The sequence below is a fragment of the Lepisosteus oculatus genome, chromosome 17, assembly GCF_040954835.1.
Source record: "Lepisosteus oculatus isolate fLepOcu1 chromosome 17, fLepOcu1.hap2, whole genome shotgun sequence".
Lineage (NCBI taxonomy): Eukaryota > Metazoa > Chordata > Actinopteri > Semionotiformes > Lepisosteidae > Lepisosteus > Lepisosteus oculatus.
The window spans coordinates 16,530,784-16,553,794 of NC_090712.1; the positions used below are offsets into that span (position 1 = coordinate 16,530,784).

Here is a 23,011-nt window from a genome sequence, read left to right on the forward strand (position 1 = left end):
ATGATTAAACCCAGATTCAGATTTGAATCATGCATTTAGGATTATTAATCATACTTTTGTCTTTTGATTACCATAAATGTTAATACTTTAAAAATATATATATGATTCAGTTTTAGATTTAAAATTTAGGTTTAAACCTTTTTCATTAAACTTTAAAAGCAGTGGAAGCCTATAGTAGTCATAAGGAATTTTCTTTTTTCCATTCCTTTTTCCACTTTGGAAATTTAGCAAATTTAACAAAAGATTGTCAGCAGATATATGCACAATAAAACATATGTAATACTGTCCTTTATTGCAGAGGTGAATGAAAAAGAAAAAAAATTTAAGCCCGGCAAATTGAGCCACTAAGCCCATAAGTAAAACTAAATAATACACTGAAAACTTGGGGAAAAGGTAGGTTTTCAGGTGCTTTTCAAAATTCTCGACATTTACAGAGCCTGTAATTGGTTTTCGCAGCAAGTTCAATAGACAAGGTGCTGTGCATCAAAAGGCCCTGTCATTGACTTTGTAGAGCCTGGCTTTTAAATAAGAAGACCTGAATCAGCAGACTGCAGGTAAAGACTTGGCTTACACTAAAATACTGTATGTGAGGTGAGCACTCAAAGGGACTGTAATTGAGAGCTGGGGCGGAATGGTGGCAGTTGATAGCTTTGCTGTATCGCATCACTGGGGCCTTGCCTTCGATTCCAGACCCGGGGTGCTATCCATGTGCAGTTTGTATTTTCTCTCTGTTTTTGTGTCGGTGTCCTGCAGGTGCTCCAGCTTCCTCCCACTGTACAAAGACGTACAAGTACTGGCAGGCCAGGTGGCTTCTGGGAAAACTGTCCCTGGTGTGTGTGTGCAGGAGGCACCGTGGGATGCAGGGATCCCACAGACACACACATACTGTACATGCACATACTCACACCAAGGGCCAGTTTTCCCAAAGGCCACTTAACCTACCAGTATGTCTGTGGACTACTGGAGGAAAACCCATGCGAACACATGGAGATCATTCAAACTGATGCAGCTTCAAAGCAAATGCTGTAGCCCCCAGGTCCAGGGCCCCAGCACCTGTGAGGCAGCAATGCTAACCACTGCATCACTGTTCTGCCCTATTGTTATTGTTGTGGGCATCTGATAAATAGTTACTATTTCACTGTGCTTTTCATTGTCTGGGACTAAAGATGATAAAGTAGTTATTAATAACCTCTGTAAATGAAAACCCTTCCTAAAATGTTGACAGAAAATTAACTTCTGGGACCTTTCAGTCCTCTAATGCTCTGGATGCCACTTTTTAAATGTGCAAAACCAACCAAGTTACAGGAAAGCGTTAAATTCACTGTATACTAATACAGTAATTATTTTATACAAATATCTGTAAAACGGATATATTCTATCCTGTTCACTGTATCCCTTGTATCTGTAAAAGGGATATTATCTATTAAAGGGGTACACTATATAACACATATGTGTAATGCTCTAGCTTTTACCAAGAATCATCAGTATCTACCTGTAAGGAATAAAAATAATACATACTGTGAATATTGTACATATATAGCCCTTCAATGAGTAATGAGTTAAAGATTTCTAGGTGTCAAAAGCCTAGCACATGAATGGCATGGGTCGAAATTAATTCTCCTTTTTAGACTGAGATCATCATTTCAGCCTTATGACAGTTTATTTTCCAACTGATGAAGATTAATGTAAATCTTTAAGGCAGCTATTCTAGCTTCCAAAAGCAGAGAAAATGTAATACCAATAAAACTAATGGAGCAGCATAGAAGCATTCTTACTCCTAGGCTAACTGCAATTTAAAATGACCATTTTTCAATGTATCCCAATAATATAAAACACAAATTAGCATAATGAAATTCAACTGGAGCACTCTGACTTAGGAATGGACAAAAGCTGGAAAATATTGCTGAATACACAGGGTTAACAAATAGTGATTTCAATTTGTGGAGCAAATTTGAAGAAATAAATATTTCCAGTTAAATTTCTTTTAAATTTAATTTAATAATTTATTTGATTATTCTCTGACAGCATTCAAACTTAGATTAAAAATAGCAGCCAGTGATGAACAATTTAAATAACACATTTGTTGCTTTCAAATAAGAAAGCTGAACACTACAAGAATCGACAAACCTTTAACCCATGGCAAACAACTAGAAAGAACATTTTGGCATGTTATAATTAGATTTTTATATACATTTTTATGTACAAAAATCGTAACTTTGAGATGAACATGCCTCCAATATTAGCAACAACTCGGAGACTAGTCTGTCAGGGTGAACATGAAAGAAAAATATGTGTGTATGATTATATAATTAATCTTTTGATTGATGCTTTAAAACTAAAAACACTTCTAATTTTTAGAAATAGTATGAATCAATGGTGATCACTATATCGATTCAAGCATGGCAGATGCATATTCCATCACTAAGTAAGTAATTATGGTCTGGTATTGCCAAATAATGCAGAAAACCTATCTACATTTTTAAAGAATTTACTTAAATATTTCCTGATGCTACCATACTGTATAGGTACAGTATATTAAATCTAAATGCAGTCCTTTGTTTTCATGTCCATGATTCACAACAAAGAGTTGCTGATGGTGAAAATTACTTTCATTATATAAATGCATTAGTCAGTTGTTTTTTTCTATGAATAGTTCTCCACTGTTTAAGGGTTCAGACAGTAGTTTGAAAACAGTTTAAAATCAAACCACCACAGAACTAATTCTTCTTTGAGATTAAAGCTTGAAGAATTCTCTTTTTTTTCTTTTTTCAAAGACAGGTTTGCAGGAGATAAATTGATAGATAGTGTTCCATTTCCCATTGATCCCCTGCCTATTTCTGTGGCTGGAAAATGAGAGATTTGGAAATCTCCAAGACAAATTCCAAATCTGTTGTCTTGCTGATGGTCCAGAGTAGATAAAACCTCCTCGTAAGCTTCTGAGGCTTCTTCTGACAAAGCCTTTTCCCTTGAGCTTACTAGCAAGATCCCTGACAGCATCAAACCTTTTTGAGGTTTAAAAAGATAAATTATCGGTTGAAAAAACTAGGGGGAAGCCTGAAGATACTGGCAGCATGAAAAAAAAAAACTTTTTGTTCATCATTTTCACCTCACGAAAAGATTAAAGCAGTATTCATCACCATTGTCAATACGCTCCACTGCTCCAAAGACCCAGCACTCAAATGAACTTTTTAAAAGAATTTGATTTAAAAAAGTTCATGCTGTGTGCAAGTTTAATACTGATTTAAATATTTTCACTGTATTTTTTGCACTTGTAATAGAATGCCTGAGAATACGTGAGCACTGAAGGCTATTTAAGTAAATTCTGAACTTTCATCTCTTTTCTGTGAATGAATGATACCTTTAAAAATCTCAAATGTATGCTCATTGTAATCAGTATTGTATATCTCAACAACAAGATTGGTGGCTAAAATGTGTTCTACCGTACATTTGTGTGCTGTAAGGAATGTGTGAGATTAATTTGTTACTGGTGAGAACAGAAAGCAAGTTTGAAACAAAAGCATTGTATCTATTTTTATAACAAATGCTTGTTGCAAACATTTGTGTGAAGAACAGCCATTAAGTGAGAAAAATTTAAGGAGATGCTTTTTGTGTGGTTTCCAAGCATTAAAATCACTCATTCAGAGTGCAGTTTGAGTTCCTATGGCTAAGATTTGGGTAATTTAAACTTAATGTCATGAACTAATCAAACCTATATTTCCTTAAAAAGTGGTGTACTGTACAATTGGTTGAAAGCTGCCAGCAGGAGCCAGAGGACACCAGAGTGCTTACAGTGTCTTCCGTGAGAGATGTGCAAGGCTCTGCACAGCGACATGTTAACATGTCAAATGCTACAGTAAATGGCTCTTCAGGGGACACATTGAAGGACAGGGGAGGGTACTCCTAGTCCTGTAGGGCAAGTGTTTCTGCAGGTTTTCATTCCAATTCACTCTTAAAGAGCTACACGAGCCTGTTACTGGCTTAACTAGACTAATTTAACAGCTTCTCCCAAAGCTCCAGATACTGCTGTTTTAAAGAGAACTTGAAAATGTACTGTATAGTCAAACTGGCCCTCCACGATCAGGACTGCCCACCTCTGTTGTAGGAGCATGTCTTCTGCTCTCCTGATGGCTACTGAAGCTGTTTCCAGAGAGTTAAGGCAATTCTAAACTGGATGGTAACATATAAAATAACAATCACAATTTTTTCATGAAAATATGCATTTTGTCCTTTGTACACTGAAAAAAAGAAAGAAGTTTAACTGTGTAAAATATTCTTTCTAGCTATTTTTAGTTGATGTTTGCCCTGTTTAAGACAGTAAATTCAATTTCATGTGTTGTATACAGTATATTTTATTGAAAGGAGGCTATACTAATAGTAAAGTTTCCTAAAATCCTATATCTTCAATTACTTATTTTGTTCTTGACACTTTAAAAAGTAAAATGCATTGTTGACCTTTTTCCACATGTACCAAATTTAAATTCTTTTTGACTCAATTCACTGTACTTTACATACAGTGTCCCAATAGTCATGTTTACTACTGTGGAATTGTGGAAAAGTGGAATTCCGTGGTATTATAATACAGTACAGCATAGTATAGTATACAGTTAACTGAAGGTTAAAATGAAAAGAATGATACTTGATGGTAAACTATGCTTGTATTTATACAGAATTTTCCATTCCAAAAGATATGCAAATATATACAGTAAGTGGGGACTCATTTCATCCACCACTGAAGTGAAGTACCCATCTGGGTGATGCACTGTAGCCTCATTAAACAACAGATCAGGTGGAGAAGTGGGAATTTCCATCACTAATTTAATTAAACAGTCAATTCATGGAGGCCAGACTGTGTAACCCAAAGGTGGAATTTAGCCAGCATCCCTACTCTTATGAACAGAGCCACGGTATCTTCAATGACCAATCTCAGGAATCTCAGCTCGAGCTCTCATTTGAAACGTTGGCACCTCCTATCTGAACTAGGACATTGGTTTTAAATTCTGGTCCAGAATTTAAGTAGCCACCTACTGGTCCACCAACACCGCTTATAGCAGCAATCTGTTTGTCCACAGAGGTCCCCCGTCGAAGTACAGTACTAACCAAACCCAGCCCTGCTTATGTTCTGTAATATTCGTTTATTTAGCATAGTGAATAATATTTTTTTCATGAGGCAAAAATAATACTTAAAATATAAAATACAGCTGAAGGTACAGTATCTCAGATTCCATAGCATTTTTACACAATAAGTAATCTTCTGTAGTACCAGGATACAAATCCTGCAAAACAGTCAGTCTTTGTTCTGAGCATTTATTTGAAATTGTTCATTATTAATCATTTATGTTTCTCCAAGAGCAATCTGAATCCTTAGAGAAAAACTGGAATGACGAGTGATGGATATGAATGCTTCAGAAAATGTTCAAATAAGAATGAACTGCGGGTCCTGAAGGCTTTCTTAGAGGGCTTCACTTTGCAGTGTATATTTAGTATTACAGAAAATTCTAAAAGAGGTTTTTAATCGATTCATTTAAAAAGGGATGAATGATAAAAGCACTAGCATGAAACACTACCAGATATGTACAGTACAGTACTGTATAATTGGTGTCAACAGTTTTAGACTGAAGTATCAGTTTTGTTCACCCTTAAGGAAGGTAATTCACTCAGATTGCTTAGTACACAGCTATATACTGTAACTGGGTACCTACTGTACGTTGCCGAGGGTAACCATGTAATGGACTAGGATCCTGTCTAGAGAAGGACTGCATACTCTCTGTTGACTTAGTCCATAGAAGCCAGGATAAGATCTCGCTTGAGGAATCCTGATAATGGACTTTACAGGAGAGAGACTCCTGTAACACACCAGATTAGGGGTTGAGAATGTTATTTATAAACATTGGATGAATGGACTGTATAAAGAAGATATAAACAGAATGGCATAATTATCGTATTCAACTTCTATTGCAGATTAATTAGAAATTTGTCATGTAAAGTAAGACCTTTATTTAACCAAATAAGTCAGTTGAGAAAAACAAAATGCGAAGATTACCTGGTAAAGTGTTTGAACAGAAACAGTTAACAAGAGCAAAATGCAGTTAACTGTGTATAGCATGAGCTACTGTGTACTGCTCAGCTAAACCCTAGGGTTACTGTATTTGGGGAAAATAGCTGATAAATGTATTGAAAGCTGGGTCATTTAAAAAATTCTGCAACACTTTAATGACAGTGTACAGTGTAAATCTATTTCTATTTCTATATATGTGAAGATTTTTTTAACTTGAGGAGAAAATTGGCATCATTTAAATTAAGAATGCCTGACTGCATCATTACGCCACCTACTCAACATGGCAGAACTCAACATTTTGTTTCAGCAGCGAGTTAGGAATAGAACAATCATGGCATAGGAAAAGGAGCCAACTATATAATCAGAAATAAAAATTCTTCTGAAGTTCAAAATTATGGATACCACATTTGGCAGTTCAGAGTCCCATACAGTACATTAGTGAATTTACACCAGGCAAACATGCAATTCAATGAAAGTGTCATTTGCTAACATCTATCCTTCCATTTTCTGACCACTTCATCTAATTCAGGACCACAGGGTATTATGACCTTTTTCACTATGGTACTGTACTGAATAACATAATAGTTCACAAAATCTCAATCTCATGTTTCACTTCAAATGTGCACCTAGTGTTTTCTTTTACTTTTCAGCTCAAAATATTCATTCATTCAATGCATACATTCTAACAGTGAGTCAAGGTTTGCTGGTTATGATAAAATCAGGCTGACATCGCCAAGAACTCTAGCACTTTCTCTGAGCAAAATGTAAGATGCAAATGACACTTTTAAAATGCATAAAACGCAAGCTAATTACATTTAGGTATACATTATTAAAACACTTGTAAATGAAAAAAATCCGACTTGCTAGTAACCATGTCATTCAATCATTAGTCGGGACAATTTCCTACCACATTAAAAGTCTGTTTCATAGGTTATACAGTATAGTGTTTATATTTTTATATTCTAAAGAGCTGCTGGAATTATATAGTTTCTTATGAATATTGTTAGTGGTACCTATAATAATTTTCGACAAATATTTCATTAGATGTACAGTATAACAATTAAATAAATTACTATAAATGTTTTTTGTAGCAGAAGATTTAAAGGTATGACTGCATATGATGCTGTGTTACTTCTACACAGCTGTGAAAAACACATACAGTAAGCTGTATTCAATATAAAATAAAAGTGCTTTAAAAACAGTTTCTGTTCATATAAGGTCAGAATGCATTTCTCAGGCAATATAAAAGTGTTCACTGAATCAGCATTCAGTCCAATATGCGCAATACAGAGCTGCAGCTTCTACAACTGAATAATTGCCACACACAGTGGTGATAAACTACTGTACATAAGGACCAGGAAGTCTGGGTACTTTCTTTCTGGTATTAGTACACCTGCTTTTAGTATATTATCAGGATACCTCTGAAAAGAACAGATGTTGCTTTTTTCTCATTATTTTTTTTTGTCAGTCTTTAACAATAGGGCTTTTATTGCACCTGTACATACTGTACTGTATTATGTCCAGTTAACATAGTAATAAGAAATATCAGTTCTCTGATAACAGTAAATACACACACAGTATACAGTGATTATTTTGAAATGTGCAAAAGAACCATAGTACCCACTGTACACATTGCTCAAACTCTTTTACATTATTCTTTCTAAACAAAATAAAATAAATCTGAAGGTTTCAAACAAATAAAATATGTACAGTATACTGTACAAGTATAGTACAGTGTATTATAGAGCTCCTAAAAAGCATATACCTTACAGTTGAACTTTTATGCTATTGAAATAACAGTTAAGGGCCACCAGGGAAAAGCTTTTTTTAGTACCCCTTATCTACATCTTTCCACTTTGCTGCAAAGCACCACAAATGTCAGCATTTGTGAACTGAGATCTTTCTGCTTGACTGTCTGTGCTGATTATGAATTAAAGCTACCAAAAGGCATCCATACTGATGCACAAAAGACTCCGAAGCAGACGTTTCCTGACATAACAGATTGAAAATCCATTGTTATTTAATTAAATTGAACTAGATAATCTTATTAAATGTCCAAACTAAGTAGGAAAATCTTGGTAAATTCCTGAATGTCTGATGTTTGCCTAATGCCTAATGTAAGAACTCTTGTCTAAGGGAGAAGTTTAAAGGGAAGAATTACTACTAGAACGACTAGAACAGTTCAGAACGTTAACTGCACAAATAAATCCATGTGCAGAACACGGAAGGCGTCAAAATCAGAACATTGAAACCGGAGTGTTAATCAGCACAGCTGCAAAACCTTGAAAGCACATCTTGTGAAGAGCCCAAAATGAGAAAATTGCTACAGTACAGTATGTCCAGACAAAAATTTCAGACATGCACAAATCACTTGAGGCTTTCAGAAACATTGCTAGCATACAACATTGAGGTACAACATTGTCTTCCCGTCTATGTGATTCAGAACATTTATGAAACAAATTTAAACCTTCTTAAATTATCTCCTTTTTGAGGATTGTTAAATGTTATGAACACAGCAAAAGGAATTTGTGATGCTGCTGGATTCAACAACATACTGATGTATAAAAAAGTTCTATTCTAGTAGCAAAAAGGAGCCAAATGGCCAAACTCTTGTTTGTATCCTTTCTTACGTTCGTAAGGTATGTGGTGTTATGAAATGTAAAAGGTTATACAGTATGTACCCACAACCTCAACATACCGTACTTATCCACAAAAAACTATACACTCTGGTATAATTAATTTTAACATACATTTTAAACATATCAAATAAAATCCTTAACAAAAACAAACTGTAAAAGAATCATGATGCCTTTTCAGTATGAAATGTGACACATTACAATGAAAACATTATGATATTAAGTTAGTATTGGCCTTGAATAATAACACATTCCTGCCAGTGTTAATGTGCAGACCTGATCAGCCTCAGAACAGGCATTTAGAGTACCTGGAACATCTTCCTTGCACATTAACACAATACTGGCATTCTCGATGTATAGACCTGATCAGCCTCCGGACAGACCGCTGTGGGATGTTCTATCAATCTTCGCATGCAGCTGCAGCCAACTGGTGAAGGCAGGCTGGTCACAGTTATTCCTTGCTGATTCCATTATAGAACTGATCCCACATATGTTAAATTAACAAAAAACCTGGCTATGGAAAGAACTTGACATAGTCTTGCTGTGGGGCTCCATGGCCGAAACGTTGTGTTTTCTTTCTTCTCTTTTCAGCACGGAATAAACCTATTACTTGTACCTTTATAGTCTTGCTGTGCCTTATGGGAAAAAAGAAACACTTCCAGATCACTTTGTCAATGTGCTGCTGAGCAGTAGGTTTGTCCCCGATCTGCACTAAAGGGTTTTTTGTGTAAAGGAAAATTTCTTCCCAAAGCAAAACACTTTCACCACCTCAGTTGTTGGCTTGAAAATCACCAGTCAGTACAGCATATCTACCGTGGCATCTCCACACTTGTTGTTTTATGCCATGATCGTAAAGAACAAAACAGCTTTCACTGGTGAATAAACATACCATTATTCTCTGCTGTCATCACCTCGTACTGTATGTTCTCCAGGCCCACAGAAGATCATCAGATTTATGTGACAGTTCTAGGCTGCTGTGGCGGCCCTTAGTTTTCCAGGACAACGCCTGTCCTTCACAGATCAAGTGTTCTGGAATCCCTGGACTAGTCTGCTGATTGCTTAAGCAGAACATGTCATTCCCTAGGCAACATCTCTCAGAGACAAACTGCCTTTAATCAGGTGATCTTCATACTGTTCAATTCATAGCTTTACCTTTTAATATCCTTGTGTTAAATGATTTTTTTAACGGCTATGTATATAAATGCTTAATCCAACTGAGGTTTGGCAAATTTCGCACAAATCACAATCCTGCAGATAGATTTACCTGCAGTTTTAATGAAATCACATCATTTGAGCTCTGGTATTCCAAAGAAAACTGTTACACAGTCAAAAAACATATCTAATCAATATTCAAAATGGAAAATGAGCTACTAAACCTAAAACTCAGTATACAACAGCAGTATCAGTAATATATCTGTGGCTATATAATTTTTTTGATCTTTTTCTTTTATTCTTAACAATAATAACGTTATATTTTGCAATTTAGATACAGTGCAATTTCCCACATTATATGAGTACTGTAGATACTGTATGAATTGTCTGTAAGCATCTTGCCTATAATCCTGTCATTCATGATTTCAGAGAAAAACCTACAGGCTGGTGAACCTACACTCTAACATAAATGAGCTGTGACTTGCTGGCACTCTGGCCTGCCCATTTCATCTCTGAACAGGACAATTATACTGGCTTCCACTTGACTATGTCAATGACGGGCAGGAGCCAGAATATGCTGCTGGGGGCTGAAGGGATATGTCTTTTAGTTATGAGAAGGGCAAAGGGTGCTCATTTAATTGTTTTTTGCATTTCTGTGTGGGGGCAGATTCTGGGGACTCTTCATTCATTTTCTGTTTTCAGGAAAGGGGCGCTTTGCTTGTACCTTATTGCATTTGGCAGGTGGGGGGCTGCCTCATCCATTTCTCGCATTCTGGTGAGGCAATCAAATCAAAGTGGGCCCCTGGAGGGGGCACAGGTAAGACATTTTATTTCTGTCAATAATGAATCTCAACCTGTGGGGACCCTGGAACTAAACTCCACCTCCCCCACCCATTCCCATTATACTACTGGGCTTGTGTCAATGTGAAATTATTATCCTGTATCAATGGTGAGTTAGAGTTGTTTATCATTATTTCCTTAAGCGTCATCCTGGATTAAGAATGGCAGCTAATACTGCTGAAAATAATGGGTTTCAGCATAACTTTCTGGCATAAATAAAACATCATGTGGAACAGACTGGAACGAAAGACAATAGTTCATAGGTCAAGGCATTCTAATACCTTGGCAGGATCCAACCATTCTGGATTATTTATTATTATTTTCAACATGGGATTTTAGCAGTTCATGTCTTTTGTTTTGTGGCACCTTCTAAATCTAATATAAAATAACAGTTTTTAAGCAGTGACACGGTATTTTATTTTTCTAGGGTGTAACTCCAATTCATAGTAGGAGAGCATTTTGGATAAAAGTCAATGAATATTTTTTTTTAAGACGATCTTTTTCCCCTGTTCTACAGATTGAGTCCTGAAAATTACAATATTACTTTAATATGGAGGTATATTTAGAATATTGTTTGCTTTCTAGAAGTATAAATTCAAAGGCACAGATTGTGAGTCCCTATTCAAAGCCAGAGGTCTCAGTCTCACAACATACATGCATATCCACAAAACTAGAATACAAACTCTAAAGTTGAAAGTATGTCCAAGTTATTCAAGTTTTGGCAGATGTTTTTTATACTGAATAATGAGCATTTTTAATTGGAAATGGCTTGGCTGAAACACCATGGAAATGGATAAACTCAAACAAAGAAGCTTCATTTGTAACAGATCTAAAGCAATTTTCTTAACATGATGCAGGTACTGTACAGTATATAAAACCGCTCTTTTTTTGAAAAACTCTAAATGAATCACTGTACCTCAACAGGAACAGAAATTATTCTTTTGTGACACTACACCAAGTGCATGCAATAATTCTATGGGTATAATTTAAAGGATTACAGAAAAATAGGTTGCACAGTTGCACAGCCAGGAGATCCTTTCAATCATAGTTTGATCAGACATCATGACCTCTTTGCCGCTGCAGTTGTTTTTGTGGTCCTTTCACTTTTGGTAAGTTCTATTATTTACACATTATAGTTCTGATTACATAATCAGGAACAGTCCTCCCTTTGGGACTGTAAAATGTTAATATTTGTTTATATTATAGCCAAAATGTGTACCTCTTTTTGGATGTAATTTGACTCCCAAACCACCAATTACATCTGTATTACCTAATAGCACTGGCTTAACTTGGTATTTCCCCATGGAACAATCAGTATTTATACTCATTTTACATGATATGATTCTTTATATGCTCCTTGTTGGTGGAATACTAGCATTTCAATCAATAGATTTTTAAACATACAGTAATTGACTATCTAAGCCTGTTACTCTACTGTATATGCATTCTACAGTATGTCTTCACTAATACTAGAGCATCAATACCTGTACTTTGGAAAGATGATGTACACTAATGTCTCCATTGGGAGGACTCACTTTGAATGTGGGTGTGCTGTCCCTATGTAGTTTACTGTACAGTACTGTACTGTATATCTCTTTATTTAGAAATGTGATACAGCAGTAATCTATCCCAAGATTGTTCAATCTTATTTTAATTATTTTGTTATTTAACCAGTCCACTTTCAGGGGTTAAATAAACATTGTGCCATTCAGTATTGCAACACTTGGCTTATTATAATGGGGTATTCTCACCTGCTGTAATTTTGGCTAAAGTATCGCCATTGTAGATCCAGACACATCCAGAGTCCTTGATTGTAACATACAGTTTGCACATGACTTCTTGAAAATGGTAATTTTCATGATATTCTTTTCTTTTAAACTTCCCAATATTCTCACACAGTGTCAATTAAAGGTGAGTCATTCCATATCTATCAATATCCCATTCCCCCAGAGACATACTGTACTGGATAGTGTGTCAAAACAGCTCAGTGAAGGCACACACGAATAGAAACTGCCAATGGTCCAATAAGAAAACAGACCCAGTCAATGATCTGAAGGTATTCATACTGTACTGTATGTGATTTAAAAGTTATTTTACTTTCAAAGTCAGACTTTCAAGTAAAAAAAAATGTTTCTAAACTTATATGACTACTGCAGTAGCGAAGTTTAATAGATGCAAATAATATACGTAAAACAGATATTTAACTGATAATACAAAATCAACAGTTAAACTGAAATAAACCCTTTTGATGTTGACACTTGGCAACCTATGATGACAATATGTAAGAAACAGATGACGAAAGAAACCATCTGACTGTAGTTATGCCTTAGATAACGACAGCCAGTAATTATTTCCATTAGCTTACTTTCACTACAGTACATCTCCTACCAGGAGGAACCTGTGCTCTACATGCCAGAAATAAGGTAATTTTATTAGGTACGATTTTATAGTTAACAACTGATATTTCCAAAAGCTGTAAGTAACTGTAGTATGTGCTTCTTTCACAAATGTGTAATTTATTGTGTCCAAATTTATTATTTACAAATGTGGCTCCTAATCCAAATCGCATAGCACATACTGTATTGAGCTTGTGTTTAAGTGTTATAGACTAATTTAAATAATCTGAATTGACAATTACTTTTTATTACCATACCAGGACACAAATCAGACAATAAATCAATATTTATTTACATGCCAACTTGATTGACATTGAGTTATGAAGTCATCCTCCTGGGTTTAACATCCTGTTTTAGGCTTATCTATTTTGTATTTCAATTTTCTGTTAATTCCTTTTGTAGTAATATTTAACCTATCCTAATTGGTTTTTAAGATGATGCCTCTGAATCAAACCACATTTTAAACAGTTTCCATACCAAGGTACAGTACATCTTCAGAGTGCTGTAAGGTGTCCAGTTATACCTTCGGCCTCTTACCCTTAAACATGGTTTGTAAAGACAACAATAACAGAAACTGAGAACATGAGAAAAGCTACAATCAAGAAGAGGCCATCCAACCCATCTTGCCCATTTGGTTAAATGTGCATCAATTTTATCAAGACGTTGGACAGATTTTCTTCATGAATCGGATGAAACTTTGCATTTATTTCTTTAATGCTATCCCCTTAACTTATAAAATACAATACATTTTATTTTTCTTAGAAGTTTCATACTATGAAAGCCCGTTTCTGCCAGGGAGTAAAAAAAATGCGTTATGTTATCTCGCAATTGCGACATGGTATCTCAGATTTACAAGTTTATATGAGATTTTAAGTCGCAATTGCGAGATATAAACTCGTAATTCTGAGATACAATGTTGCAATTGCGAGATAACATAACGCATTTTTTTTACTCCCTGGCAGAAACGGGCTTCCATAAATGTTTCTCCCCTACTGTCACGCCCTCTGCAGCCAGAGGGCGCTCCTTCTCTGTCCTGTCCCTAGTTTCCGGTCTGCTGTCCTTCCGGTCCCTCTCTTTCCTTTGGGCTATATATTTCCAGGTTTTACACTCTGTCCTGGCTCAGCATTGACGTTTGGATGTCCTGAGACCCGCCTAGCACCAGGGCGCCCCACGTCCGCTCCCTGAGGGCATAGGTTTCTATACGGCATTCCTGAACTCTTTGCACTAATGAGCCCGGGCCTTTATCCCGTCTCGCCGCTACGCATATGGGTCTTTTTCCGCTCTCCTGCTCCCCACGGTTAGTCCCTTTGGACGTCCGTGACACCTACGTAGTGAATACACTTTTCTTTTTAAACAGGTTTTAATGCAGGTTCACCTCCAGTAATTTAATGCATCATTACTTCAAAGAAAAACAACTTTCAGGTTCCACCAGTCTGTCTTACAAAAAGTGGAGCCTTTCTTTAGGGAAAGACAAATATTATCACTAAAACACTAAGTTGTAATAAATTAAACTTTTGCCGGAAGAAAGTAATAGATATGTTTAAGAAAAAAAAACATTTTAAGAGTGGAAAGACAGATTTTCACTATTTAAGAGTTGCCTTTGTAAATGTTTTTTAAACCTAAGTTTTGTTTTTCACATTTTATATTGGTTTTATACTGTATACAATACACATTTCTTCAAAGTGCTGACCAGAAAAAGCAGCCATAAGCCATGTAAGAATATATTCCTTATAGTTTGTTGATGCACATTAATCAGGCTGTCTCACTGAGCTTTTATTATTCTTGAACGGCTGTATTTCTTTCTGAAACCTCAGGCTGAAAGGAACACTAATCTTTGAAAAAAAATGTATTTATGTCTTTTGCGTCAATAATACACCAAGGTTTTGGAAATTACAACAATAGTAATGAATAAAATTACTATAATAAAAAATACAGGGACTCTGTTTTCATTTGCACAATTCTAATGAACCCTGTACCTAGTGATTAAAGTGCTGAATAAGGCAGATGAATAAAATATTACATTTCACACAGAACTAAAATCCCATTCTCCAGACACTACATCGTTCAACCTAATACCTCTCAATTAAAAATAATGGATCAAGCTGAAAATGGATGAATTAAAAAACAATCCTCTTTTTCCAATCCAAACAGCAAAATGTTATATATTTGTCTTAAAAATGAATGTGGAAGACTGCTGTTATGCATATCCAACTACAGCATATAACACACAACTCCAGATATTTTCAATAATGTTTTATAACATTTCAGTTTCAACAACAGTTTCACCATCTAAAATTAGTGATATTTCCTTACACCAGACTTTACAGGTCTGTGGAAAATGCAGTGAATTGTACCTTTTTACAGACTATTGTCTTGTAGGTTTGCAGAATTTGTGTTAGAGGTAATTAAGTTTCCAAATGAGAATAGAAGTTTATGACAATTTAGAAGATTAAGGAGACTGTTTTAGAGAACAAAAAGGACTTGATCATTTTGTAATATCAGATAATGAGGTGAGAAGTCTCTAAACTACACTATTTTCACAAATCTGTCCCTGGTACATTTGGGGTGACCTCAATGAGCCATTGTGAGCCATTGTTGACAACACTTTCTTTTCTGCAAACTCTTTACCACCTAATTATAAGCAATTTTAAATTATATAATTAAAATGCAGTTTTATAGTAAATAAGATCTGTATAATACAATAATACAGAAAATCCATATAGAACTTCATATTTTATTTTTGAATATATCTGCAATGTGAACCCTGAGAAAACTGATCATTTAATTAAAATATACAATATCCATCAAGTTGCTTTTATTTGTATAAAGCCTGCACAAGAAAGTTTTTAATGAATTGGCACCTTGTGCCTCAATTAGGTTGTTAATTCATTTAATAGAAACATTAATTAGTGAAGCAAATTCATCACCTCGTGGAGGGCTCTGTGCTACACTTTGTACGGAAAGCTCCTGCAGACACTGAACTGGTACTGTATATTAACTGTCTATTTCAGTCTAAACTGTTTTCAGTCTAAACTGTTTTTCCAGTATGTTTTTCTTTTTCAATTTCCTGAGAATGTTCCTGTGAAACTGTCATTACCTTATTTATTTAGTGCACAAGTACTATTTTTTGACAAATATTTAACTGAAAAGTAAAAATGTTATTGCAAACGCACTTTTGTGCTGGTACAGTAAATGCAAGTGCTCAGTCTTGAAGCAATCCTGCTGTAAACCTTCTCTCCAATACAAGAGGTATATGTTGAATATTTGAAGGTGGTGCTGTCTTATAATGCATTTACAACTCCATGATCCTATTCACAAGTACTAGAGAGTGTCTCGCAGCTCTTTTCTCTCATAATACAGAAGTGTGTGTGCCAATTGCTTGGCAGATGTCCGCTAGCTAGCTCCCACGCTGCAGTTAAATGTGTATATCCTTCCAATAAAATTGTCAACCTACCTGCACCATAAGTCTCATACCTCAAAGTTATGAGAAAATTAAATGACCCAGACAGACACCATACAGCTGCAAGGTACGTAATCTCTTCCCTTTACAAAAAGGTGTCACTCTAACCTGCTTCAGTTGCATCAGCACTAGGTGTAGCTCTGGAATGACAGTTTCCAGCCTGCGCCAGTGTTGCAGTGCCAAGCTTGACACTTTCAGGCACCGTGATAAAGCAAAGACAATACCTGTAACATTTCTATATAATAATACTTCGAACCTGGATGGTACTAAGAAGCAGGACTGTGGATCGGCCTTTTTTTCTTTTGGAAACACTGTCAAGTGTGTAATACAATATCCTCACCATACAAAGCATTGAAAGTGAAGGCCATATTAGGATAAGGGAACACACAGTTGAACAAAATACCACGTTGGAAAATGTGGTCTGCTGCTGAACATGCATTTACACAGTATGACTACCTAAATACAGTATTTAACATCCCTTCTTTAAAGTGATTTATCACTACTCTGCTGACAGTATGTTCACTTTCTTGGTATTGCACTAACAAGCTTTCTTTCTTCTTAAATCATGTACAGCTCGAGCTCCAACATCATCAATAATGTAGTTATCTGCAGGGGTTTAGTCAAAAACTATTTTGTACCATGGTGCCATCATATAGAACACAAGGTACAATTATCAAGAGCATATCACAAGGATGAGCATCTGATTGTAAATTCTGAAGGCCAGGGGCTGCTCCGCAGATAAACAGAAGATCTTTAGAGCTGCAGTACCAACAATAAAATCCTGCACCGCAGAGCAATCCTACTGACATACAGCACTGTGCAACTATGAATGTGATCTCAATTTTTATTTTTTAAAGAATTAAATAATTGTATATACAGTACAGTAACTCTTTAACGTTCTTTCTAAGAACATGGTTTGCAATACTGGAGAGCAGTCCTTCCAGTTTGCTCCATTGAAATAGCTTAGTGTAACCTGCACCTTAAGTGTTATATGGACCCCACTAATTATCAGTCAGAGAACCACAGAGGTGTATGTTGAAAAAATCTGATAGATTGGATAGAGTAGATTGGAAAGATGTTTTTTAGATGATCCTTTTGAGAGACACAAGACCACATGTGGTCATGTCATGTCATGTCTTTAGCACGCTTTTCAGCTTCACCCCATTACATCTCCTTCAAGCTTAATTGGGCCGGGGAGATGCCAGCTGAACAAAGAACAGAGATTTTGTTCTTTGACACACCCACGGGACTGAAACACTGTAGCCAGTGATCTTTTAACAGACGGCTTTCAGGAAAACAGGCGCACACTCACACAGCCATGAGGCAGAAAACAAGTGCTCTTCATTTATAGTGCAAGAAAAATTAAAAAACACAGATGCCTAGATCTTCTAGTACAGTCTGGAGCTCAAATCCCTCTCTTTATACAACCAGGCAGCTAATCTGCTTATCAACTTCCCAAACACAGTCTCTCTCAAATACTTTTTTTTCTGAAAAGTTTTATCAAAATGTAAACTCTGCCTCTTTCAGAGACTTTTTATTTAAAAAAAAACTTACATGTAGGCCCCACAGCCCTGAGGTGGGTAACTTTATTCTCCCCCTGAAGGAATCACACGGCAGAGAAATTGTCTTCTTTTTCCAGACCGCAGAACGACCAAGCCTGGAAGATTCTGCTTCCTAACTTTTAAATCATCAACCGACCAACCGTCTTCTCCCAAACTGGTCAAGATAATAAGAGTGAGAGGACATTCCCCACAGATTCCTGGGTAATGTAATTCAGACCAAAGCTTCCCTCCTTTCTCAGCTTACTGTCCCCTGACAACTATTCATTGTGAAACATGCTGAAGAAGGTTGGAAAGTGCACTCCATGTTTGCTAATGTGGTGTGCCACAGGGGTTTTAAGGTTGATGGAAATTAATTAGCTTTGAAAGTGTTTTAATGAGAGGTGAAATCACATGAGTGTACTTGTGTGTACAGTACGTGAGTATTGAATGGGAATGGGAATTGTGGATTGACTGACAAGACAGGCTTGGAACCGACTATTGGCTTTATTTTACGTGATAAATGATTGTGATTGAGATAAATGGTTACAGTCTCACATGCGGCTGCCTCATAAAAAGGGTATGGTGAGACAATGATTTACCTGCTGAGATGTGATTTTGATTTTAAATAGTGTAAAATAGTTTTACACCAATTTCTGCGTTTCATTATGCAAGTTTAGCTCTCATCTGCAGAAGTACTGTAACATTGTTTGGAAAAGCAATAGTTGGTACTAATTGAGGGTACAGTATGAAAAACAGAAATAGGGAGTTAGGTTCCTACAGTCTCTACTACACTCATCAACCGATAATAGAACTAGAAGATTTATATAAAGGTTTATAGAAAGAAATAGAAGGTTTATCCCTTAAAAAGTACAAACACAATAATGCAAACTGTTATTAAACATATAAAAGTAATAACATAATTAACAGTAAAATTTAATGTTATTTACTTTGAATCCTTAGACTTAAAAACAGCAAAATAATTCAATATATTTAACACAGTAGTGCAATCATATGCATAGGCTAATATGAAAAATAGACAACTGAAAGCCTAACAAGGAAGAAAGACCACTGGTGCATGAGGGAGACAAGATTGAAATATAGGAAGAAAAAAATATCATCTTAAGTTTTGTTCTTCACGTAGAATTTTTTTCTTTACTTAAAGAGATTGAATCATGTTAACGCTTGGCCATTGTGTAGGCGTTCCTCTATTTCTAAATTTTTTCCTCTATTTGTCTTGCAATGTCCATCTTATTGCAGCCATCCTGAGTACTGTATACTGTATGGCCACCTTGTTTATTTCCCAGGATTCAGGTAAATGTTTGGGATCTTATTTGGCCAAAAAGATTCTGTGACTTATTCTGAAAATTAAACCCTCCAGCATTCACTTCTGTATAACATCAGTTCAGGTTGATGCAATAATAGTTTCATTATACCAGAATAGATTAAGAAATAAGAAAATTAGTCTGAGGACTAATTAATGGATTTGCCTGCAAAAATGAAATGAATGACTTGAATGAATGAATGAATGACTTAGTTATGGAAAACAGTATCTGAAAACACAAAGAGCTACACAGTCAAACTGATTTTATGTTAGTCTTGTTTTATGAAAAATGTCAGAACATTTTTTTAAAAAAGTGGTGAAATAAGTTACAGTAACAATCAAAAGAAAATATACAGTAACTATTAATCTTATAGCTAAACACAAATAAACCATAGGGTAAAATCATTTTTATCTTCCTTCTCAGGGGAGGTCTGTGTTGTCCTACCTACTCCTGTGGATGACCAGAAACACAAACAGCCTGGAGACGATGGGTCAACATTTCCTCCAAAGAGGAGGCCAGGCACCTGTTTACATTTGACATTTTTAATGGCTTTTAAAAATCAAGCAGTCTCTGACTGAGGTATCTAAAAAACTGAAAGCTGCTTGGTAGGGTGATGTGATCAAATAAGTCCTGGCAAAGCCATCTTGGGAAAGGAGCTAATCAGGATCTGAAGCCACTCTCTCTAGCCAGTCAGGTAATCTGAGTTTTTTTCTGAATTACAGTATTACCCCTGTCTTTTGAGATTAAAATCTTTGATAATGACAGTATGAATGTAAACTGCTACCGTCCACTATCAAGAGTACTGTATCATTTCCTTTTTACATTAAATTGAGCAATTTTCTGCAAATCATATACTAGAGATCAAATGCATGCTGTTAAACATTAAGTACCACAATACACCAGGTAAATGGGACAAAAAAGTGTTATCCTAAGCATGATCTATTCACCAATCATAATCGTAATGCACAGGCTTCATACATGGAAGAAAAAAAATATTGCTTTTGCAGTTCCAAAGTTTGTGCTTCATTTCCTAGTAATGAAAAAAAAACTGAAGCAAATAATTACTTGTACAGTATATTACACAAAGTATCAATAAAGGACTTCGTACAAATACAAATAAATAGCAAATATAATGTAGAAAGCACAGAAAGTGTAGTTTTTTTACTAAATTATTCTTCCATTACACAATCTTTCATTTTTTCTCCAGAGACCTAACTATATCCCTTTGTGTCATAGAAATAATTAAACATAGTAGATTATAAAAAGATCAGAAAATTAAATTAACTCAGGCATATCAATTTGCCCCAGGCACTTACCAAGGTTAAATACTGCAGTTGTATTAATTTTATTCTTCTTAAACTTTTTTATTTAATAATCTACAGTATGTGTTTAAAAAAACAATGGTAATAGCATATCTTATAATTATACTGTACATAGTCCTAAAATTTTGCTTTGATCTTAAATATGAATTCAATAGAAAAAACTGTTCCACATTTCTATAACAGGAATAATGCTGTCAAAGGTGGTGTTCTTTCCTTTTTTACCAGTAACACAGCTTACGCAGGGCTGTGCCAGAATAAATCAGAATAAATAGGGTGTCTGAAATTCAAATCAATGTTACCAATTCAAGCCATATCATATACAAATGAATAAGAACAGATGCATGTGAAATCAGACACAATTAGATAAAATTAGAGAGGGTTCTGTTAGAAATTATAAGGATTTGTAATTAAAGACCTTTATAAAAATGTTCTGAAAATATTTTCCACTGACTGGTTTGTGGTTTGGATTAAACTTTGTCATTTTTTATTCTCTCTTAAAAACTATGCAATGTGATCAGTTAATGCAGGGAATGTTGGTAGCCATTTCACTGCTGTATAATATCTGGACAGTATTCCACAAAATGTTTTGAAGTACTGACATGAAGATTATTTCGGAGCTGCCAGCGTTACACCTCAGCTCATGGAGTCATTCATTATGCTAAGAATTGTCACAATGCGTAGTTTAGGACCCTATGCAGACGGTATAATCCGGAAGTAAGTGGAGAAGGACAACAGGGAGGAGACAACGAGGATCAGGAGGGGTTGACAGAGAGGGTGGCGTGATGACAGTGATCTGGTGCTTGGCGGGCGTGCCGCAGGCGAACAAGTTCAAAACAGTTCAAATAGGGAAACCAGGGCACAGTCCAATATCCCAAAACCGTGAGGTCCATCCAAGACAAAGACAAGAGTAAAAACAAGGAACTGGGACGTGGAACCAGGAAGTTAAAAATAGACTGACGAGCCCAGGCGCTCTGAGCCCTGGACTCCGCTTGGTCAGGATGCCAATAGGATGCCTATGCCTTCAAGCCGCGGACGTAGGGCGACTTGATGGTAGGTGGGCTTCCGGCCGTCCGTCTTCCAATGCAGAGCCAGGAGCAGTGAGAGCACCAGGCTTAAAAAAGGAGGGAAAAACAGAGGGCAGGTGCACATAATGAACTAAAATACGAAAGGGCCGGAGCGCCCTTAAGAAGAGAGATTCCGATCGTCACAAGAATCAAGGGGCAAAGACTCGAGAAATGGCATCTAACAAACAAGAAGGGGGATTCATGTGCAATACTGATTCAGTCAGGCAGCAGGAGTACACCAGGCAGCGCTATAGAGGCATGTGAAGAAGTGTGAACCTTGTGCTGGATGGTATCAACCTTAGTTGTAAGCAAGTAAGTTTATTCATAAATGAGGTGATATTCACTCTCTCTAATAATGCCCAAATCAAGTCCCACCATGTCTTTGCGAAAAAACTTAAAATGAAGAAAACAGAAGACGACCTGCAGCCAAAGACATTTTAGTTAGTGTAGCTCATACAAGGAACAAACAAAAAATGCATAACATAACTGCTTTAAGTGTCTTAATTGTCATTTTCCTTTAGCTTCTAGCACATCCTGAGAGTCATACAGAAGAGGTCAGAATTACAAAAGGAGGTACAAATGAACAGAATATCCACATGACCACCAGTGGCAGAAACAGCCCTTTCTGTTTTCGCTGCTTTGTTTTTTTATGTAAAGAAACCACTTTCAGTTGTGACTTTTCCAAGAAATACAATTTACTTGTACAAACTGAATGGCAACTAAGCACCTGCAGTTCTTTATCAGAACCAGGAATAAAAAGTATTTGCATGTAAACATTAAAACAGCCTTGTGCTAATTTCAGAGCAGATATTAAAGTAGAATGTTTGACTTCTGTTAGAAAATGTTGATACTGTAACCAAACTAATTTACAGCATCAGCACTCTAAATGGTTTTGTGCACTTTTGATAAAAGTTTGCATAGGCTCAAACCTCAATTAGTGTGCAGTATATACTATAGCTGAAGGTAAAATATGGCACAGTCTGGTTATATTTTGTAGTCAAATGGTCAACATAATAATTATCATGGGGGCCTTGGGTGCTGGTGTATATTTATACCACAGATTTTAAGTGTTAAAAAAATATCCTGTAATCTGTGCTTGTAATGAAAGCATTCACCATACTCATCAAACACATTTCATAGCTGTGCACACATACAGTAAGTGCCATAATAAGAGGCTGAACTAAAATAACGTACTTCTTGATTAATTTATGAGCAAAAAAAAA

At 35.9% G+C, this 23,011-nt stretch overlaps 1 protein-coding gene across 2 annotated transcripts in view; it reads right to left on the reverse strand.

Moving 5' to 3' along the window:
* The window catches only part of LOC102696792 (muscarinic acetylcholine receptor M3), a 125,363-nt gene that overhangs the window by 45,554 nt on the left and 56,798 nt on the right, over positions 1-23,011 (reverse strand). Inside the window, exon 1 of one of the 2 annotated variants that reach the window (XM_015362654.2) lies at positions 9,581-9,665. The exons of the other annotated variant lie outside the window; for it this stretch is intronic. The gene's annotated coding sequence lies outside the window, so the exon portion shown is untranslated. Of the gene's footprint in view, positions 1-9,580; positions 9,666-23,011 lie in introns of those variants that run through there. 2 annotated transcript variants of the gene reach the window in all.